Source organism: Macaca fascicularis, chromosome 11, assembly GCF_037993035.2.
Source record: "Macaca fascicularis isolate 582-1 chromosome 11, T2T-MFA8v1.1".
In the NCBI taxonomy this organism is placed as follows: Eukaryota; Metazoa; Chordata; class Mammalia; order Primates; family Cercopithecidae; genus Macaca; species Macaca fascicularis.
Genome location: NC_088385.1, coordinates 64,806,353 through 64,813,412, shown reverse-complemented (window position 1 = coordinate 64,813,412; position 7,060 = coordinate 64,806,353). Strand labels below are relative to the sequence as shown.

Genomic DNA, 7,060 nt, shown 5'->3' with positions numbered 1-7,060 from the left:
TACAGTTACCCTAAGAAGTTAAGTAGAGCCACAAAACAAAGTTCCACTTTGGACTGGTTTTTGTTTCTGTGGCTACACTCTCAGTTCTCTGAAGAGAAAGTTGAGTTTCATCCTCTTTGTTATCCTCACTCTTCTCAAGGTCACCCATGACCTTTGAGAGACAAATCTAATTGCTATCTCTCTGTTCTCATCTTACTTTACCTCTCTGCAGCACTATACACTTCCTTGCTAAAACACTTTTTCTATTGATTTCCATAGCTACACCTCTCCATCTTCCTGCCTGTTACACTGGCTGGTCCTTCTCCATCTTTTTTGCTGCTCCTCCTCCTCTTCCCAACTTCAACAATGTTGTGACTTGGAGACGCAGTTCTGCACCACCTTTTCTTGGATCTATACTCTCTCCCAACATCAGCTGGTCATGGCCCTGATCTTCCAATGCCACCTATATGCAAATGACACCCAAGTGTGTATCTTCAGCTCTGACTTATCTGATATCAATGTTTTCATGTCCAGTAGGCATCTGAAACTAAGCACATTCAAATCAAACCCTTAATTTCCACCCCCTAAACCTCTTCTTTCCCATCTCAGGAAATTGTTCAGGACAAAGACCTCTTTCCCTCAGTCCCCACATCTAATCCATCAATATATCGTGTTGTTTCTCTCTCTAAAATATATTTTGGAATCAACTACTTCTCACCATTTCTACTATTTCCACCTTAGACCAAGACCCTGGACTTACCTGGCTTATCTGAAATAGCCCTGGTGCTCTTCCTGCACCCACTCTTGCCCGCACAGTCATTCTCCTCACAGCAGCTAGAATTGCACGTACAATAAAATCTAAACTCTTCATCGAGATCTTACAAGATCCCAGATGGCCCAATCCCTGCCTGCCTCTCTGTGCTTATCTTCCATTACCCCTCCTTTGCTCACCAGGCTCTGGCTACAAGAGCTGCTTCCAGTACCTTGAACATGCCAAGTTGGCTCCTGCCTCAGGCCTTTGCACTTGTTTCCATTGCCTGGGGTGCTCTTTTCCTTCCCCTCTCTAGCTGACTCCATCTTCTTAAATAATACCCCCTCAGGGAGGCCTTTTCCACTCCACACCTGTCACTCTCTATTACATTAACCTATTTTATTTTCTTCATAGCCTCTTTGTTAGCTTGTTTATTGCCTTTATTCCCAAGGAAAAGTAAACTCTAAGATAGCTGGGACTTCACCCATCATGTTCACCAGTGACCCAGTACCTAGAACAGTGCCTGGCATAAAATAGGTGCTTAATAAATATTTTTGAAGAAATTCAATATAAGGATTAAAGAAAGGTTTTTGCTTAACAGAGTCCACTGATGACTTTATGCCACAACTGGAGTTAAAGATGTTTAAAAAGCATTGATTTCTGTTATAAACAAGTGACTAGAGAGTCCCTGGTTGCCCATGTTGCCCCAACAAGTTTACAGTGGATCTGTTACTAGTAGTACTAAAAGAGATAACAACCAATAACTCTGGGGCTCAACTTCCTTCGTTTTGCATTTTCAATCTCTTAATGTAGGAAACACAGTTTAAATGATAACTCTGCCTCTTTCTTCCAGGCCCCCAGTGTTATTATTTGAAATGAAGAGACACCAAAGCAGAAAGCCTGCTTTAGGCCAAGATACAAATTATCTCATTGATATTGTCAGATGTGTGTCATGTTCCCACGGGGGAACTATCCATAAGTAATGTCATGAGCCACTTGCGGTTTCATATGAAACATCTCCACATGGACATCCTCTGCAATTTCTGGTGAGTTTGTAGTTCCATTGGAGGTACCTTTTTTAGAAATGTTCATTATTTTTAGATATTAAAGCAAATCTCATAAGGAGGATTAAGGATTAGGTGTTATCAATGTAAAGAGAAAATAATCATTCTTTATCATTACCGCATTATGTGGAAAAAATGACTTCCTTTCACTGAGTTTTGGTTTAAACCACTATAGTGAAAATGGCTTCTGAAAAATTGTCTCAGGTAACATTTACAGTCAAAATATGGAAAAATATAATTTGCCATCAGTAGCCTATTATTTCTACACTTCTCAGTTATTTGTGACCTGAAAAAATAAGGCCTATGGCTTAATAGGATAAGAATGCTGCTAAGATACGTAGAAGCAAAGATAAACCCTCTTTTCTGTCCTCCTCAAGAATATGATATGGAGGTGCAAGTCATGATCCTTTCAAAAAAGCAAGGCTGCACACCCAGAGCCTTTCTAAGCAGTCCTACTTCAAAGGGACACATACAGTGAAGTGCTGGGGCTGCCTTAAATAAGGTAATGCAGGGAGGAAAACCTTTTCTTGTTATAAGCATCTGAATACCTCAAGAAAAAAATATTTCAAGGTTGTGTTATTGGTTTATTGTTCATCATCTTCACATTTCCACTTGCCTATCTAACCACAGCTGAATATTTCATTTCCAACTCCCCTGTTAATGTTACAACTACAAATTAATTTCATTTCCTTGTTGGTAATATGTTACATTGCTTGATGAGGTTTTAAAAGATTATCAGAATAAAAGGTGCCAGAACAGTGCAAAATATCATCACATCCCTAAAGAAAAAAAGGCTAGAGATCTCTGGCATAGTGGTAACTTACCAGCCTTCAAAATTACTGAAAAACAACTGAAATTTTTAGTCTATGAATTTCAAATCCTTTGACCAATCCCCTGATATAGATATCTACAACCTTCATTTGCTTTTGTTTATCCAACAAATGACATAAAGATGTGATGCTCTGATGAGATGAAATTGAATGTGTGTGTGCACACACCTGTGTGTGCATTTGAATGTGTGTGAAAAGGAAGACACCTATTTTCCAGGGTGTGTCAAAGATGTACTGTTCTTAATGACTTCTATCTGGGATTTACTTGTATTCAAATGTTTAAGTTTTTCTTCCTTCCAAACATCTAAGCCATACTAAATTAATGGAAGAAAGTGGTAATTGTTTACTAAGGGAACAAAACAGAATGTCACATTAAGAAATCATTGGAAACCCTGTTATCCATAACCACCATCCTACTCTAAAAATTAAAGAAAGAAGAGCACTGGAGTTAAAGTTACATTCCCACTCAAACCAAAGACATTTTTGCCTCTTCATATAAACTGTAAACTCCTCTCTCTCTCTCTAACAGGGTTTACGTCATATGTCTGGATTCTATCCCAATGCCCTACAAATTGAAGGTACCAAATACCTATTTTCTTTTTTATTATTATTATACGTTAAGTTCTCAGATACGTGTGCACAATGTGCAGGTTTGTTACATAGATATACATGTGCCATAGTGGTTTGCTGCACCCATTAACCCATCATCTAAGTTTTAAGCCCAGCATGCATTAGGTACTTGTCCTAATGCTCTCCCTCCTCTTGCCCCCAAGCCCAAACAGTTCCCAGTGTGTGATGTTCCCCTTCCTGTGTCCATGTGTTCTCATTGTGCAAATCACACTGTGAGTGAGAACATGCAGTGTTTAGTTTTCCATTCTTATGTTAGTTTGCTGAGAATGATGGTTTCCAGTTTCATCCATGTCCCTGCAAAGGACATGAACTCATTCTTTTTTATGGCTGCATAGTATTCCATGATGTACATGTGCCACATTTTCTTTATCCAGTCTATCATTGATGGGCATTCGGGTTGGTTCCAAGTCTTTGCTATTGTGAGCAGTGCTGCAATAAACATAAACGTGCATGTGTCTTTATAGTAGAATGATTTACAATCCTTTGGGTATATACCCAGTAATGGGATTGCTGGGTAAAATGGTATTTCTGTTTCTAGATCCTTGAGGAATCACCACCCAAATACATATTTTCTAAGAATTATGATGATAATGAATTAACTCCTCTTATTCCTACCAGGAAATATATTCCATACATAATTAGACCCATGTTTCTCAAAACATGTTTCACAAAAGATGTATGCCTTGCAACATGGATGGCTGTTCTACTAAAAATGGGAGAAAAAGAAAAATTCTTTAGCTAAGTAAGATTGAGAAACCTAAGCATAAAGTTAAATAAGTTGCATTACCACATAATTTCTTAAGAAATTTTAAAACATTTTTATGCATTGTGAAACTCTAAAAGACAGCTAAAGTTTGCAACATTTCCCATAATTGTTTGATAAGGAAAACTTTTGAAACCTTGAAGGGTACTAGTGTCTTACAGACCAAAGTTTAAGAAATGCTACATTAGATGAATGTTAAGTGAGTGCCCACTATACAAAAGGATAGCGTTCATTGAAATATACCCTTTCTTTCAGCCCTGGGGATTTTTTTCATCTGTAAACAGATGATAATAACACCTACCTCACAGGGTTGTCATGAAACTGGAATGAAATCAAATATATGCAATGCCAAGTCCAGCACAAAGAGGACCAAAATGAACTCTCCTCCTCTGTCCATAAAGGCAGTACTGTGAGGAAACTGAAATTGTCCTGAATTTTTTCGCACTTATACACACCTCTGTATAGGTTTGTATGCCTGGGGATGGAATTGTATCATATGACACTCCATTATCTGGCTCAGGAGTTAAGTCAGTCCAGCTAAAGCCATCTCCTACCCAACTAGGATTTTAGTTTCTTAACTTCATAAACCTCCAACCACCACTGCCTTCCTTAATTAGACCTATGATTCCTCACACACAGTCAACACACTTGTAAAGACCCAGGCATTCAAGCATAAACCAGAAATGTAGTACATCCGGTTGCCAAAATGGTTAAGTACTTTATTAGCGAAGGATCTTAAGCACATATATATGTGTATATATATGTGTGTGTGTGTGTGTGTGTGTGTGTGTGTGTGTGTATATGCATGTGTATATATATGTTGTTTAGGGTCATACAAGTGCTGAACAGTACACTAGAACTGCTTTTAGTTTCTAATCTGTTTTAACAACACTGCATGGCAAAGTTGATTAAAATAAATATTCAAATAAAATCTAAGTTGAACAAAGCAATACAAAAATGTTTAAGCCTCAAGTGCATGCAGCCACAGAATATGCTCTTGGACATTGCTCCCTAAGGGGCTGCTATCCTCCGCCTCCTTGAAGGCACCCATGTCAGGGGTTGCCCGATTCAGGGAGCCAGTTCCTAGTTAAGAATATGAGAATGTGTGCACAGAAAGGCAGGCAATAGCACAAACAGCCATGCTTCTAGAAGGTTCTAGGGAGAGAGCAGGAGCAGTGCAGAGGGAATAGGAATGAGCAGGCAGAGGACCTGGGGTCATGAGACCTTTGGGTGGGAGGAGCCAGTGGCCGGGAAGGTTCTAGTGTGTTCCGTCTCCCAGCAGCTGCCTGCTTCTACGAGGTCATGCGGAGCCAGCACCTGGGCCTAGAACCAGCCACAGCCCCGTAGCTTCGCCCACTGCCTTCCGACCATAGACCCCCACAAAGTGAACGTGCTTTGGGCCTTTGTGAAAATGTGTAAACAAGATCCAAGCGTTCTGCACACCAAGGAAATGTGTTTCCTGAGGGAGAGGGTGGAGAGCATGGGGGGTAAAGTATCACCTGCTACTCGGAAAGCGAAATCAGAAGAAAATACCAAGGAAGAAAAATCTGGTAGTAAGAAGGTGAAGGAAAACTTAAAGGCAGATGAACCATCAAGTGAGGAAAGTTATCTAGGAATTGATAATAAAAGTGTGATTGAACCAGACACTGATGCCCCTCCAGAAATGGGAGATGAAATGCAGAGATAACAGAGGAGATGATGGATCAGGCAAATGATAAGAAAGTGGCTGCTATTGAAGCCCTAAATAACGGTGAACTGCAGAAAGCCATTGACTTATTCACAGATTCCATCAAGCTGAATCCTCACTTGGCCATTTTGTATGCCAAGAGGGCCACTGTCTTCGTCAAATTACAGAAGCCAAATGCTGCCATCTGAGACTGTGACAGAGCCATTGAAATAAATCCTGATTCAACCTAGGACACAGGAAATTGCAGAACATCAGAGAAAGTATAAACGAAAATGTGAAGAGCAAGAGACCAAAGAAAGAATAGAAAGAGTTAAGAAGGCTCGGAAGAGCATGAGAGAGCCCAGAGGGAGGAAGAAGCCAGACAAGCCAGACAATAGTCAGGAGCTCAGTCTGGCTCTTTTCCAAGTGGCTTTCCTAGGGAAATGCCTGATATTTTTCCCAGAGGAATGCCTGGAATGGACGGGGCATACCTGGGATGGCCAGAAGGCCTCGACCCAATAAAATTCTCAGTGAGCCAGAGGTTCCTGCAGCCATACAGGATCCAGAAGTTATGGTGGTCTCCCAGGCTGTGGCTCAGAACCCAGCGAATATGTCAAAATACCGCAGCAACCCAAAGGTTATGAATCTTATCAGTAAATTGTCAGCCATATTTGGAGGTCAAGCGTAATGCCCTTCTGATAAATAAAGCCGTTGCTTAAGGAAAGGCAACCTAGATCACCTGATGAATGTTACAGTAATACAAACCAGTGTACCTCTGACCTTCTCATCAAGACAGCTGGAGTGCTTTGAGGATAATTCCTACCCCTCTCCCCCGAATGCAGCTGAAGCATTTTACAGTGGTTTGCCATTAGGGTATTCATTCAGATAATGTTTTCCTACTAGGAATTACAAACTTTAAACCCTTTTTAAACCTTAAAAATATTTAAAACAAATTTAAAGGGTCTGTTAATTCTTATATTTTTCTTTATTAATCATTTTGGATTTTTTATTTGAATTATCGGGCAGGAAAAATACTTATGTATGGAAGATTATTGCTCTAATTTGAGTGAAATAAAAGTTTATTAGTGCGAAGCAAAAAAAAAAAATGTTTAAGCCTCTTGTGATGCACAATTCATCAGTGATACATTAGTGCCCTCTGCTGCTGGTTGAGTTTTCTAACAGCTCAGAATTTCAGTATGGTTTTTCTTTTTCTCCTTTTTTTTTTTCTTTTCTGTCTTTTAAGAACATTACAGTGTATTGTTTTGGTTCAACATTTTATACATTAATTAATAAAATTAGTAGAATGGTAATCAGGATGCATGGCATTATTTTAAATTATTATTGCTTGTGTTTTGACATCAATGCAAAGAAATTTCT

General features: G+C 39.4%; 1 pseudogene; it reads left to right on the top strand.

Moving 5' to 3' along the window:
- Window positions 1-1,974: 1,974 nt before the first annotated feature.
- On the top strand, window positions 1,975-6,371 carry LOC102129812 (hsc70-interacting protein pseudogene; annotated as a pseudogene).
- Window positions 6,372-7,060: the final 689 nt, after the last annotated feature.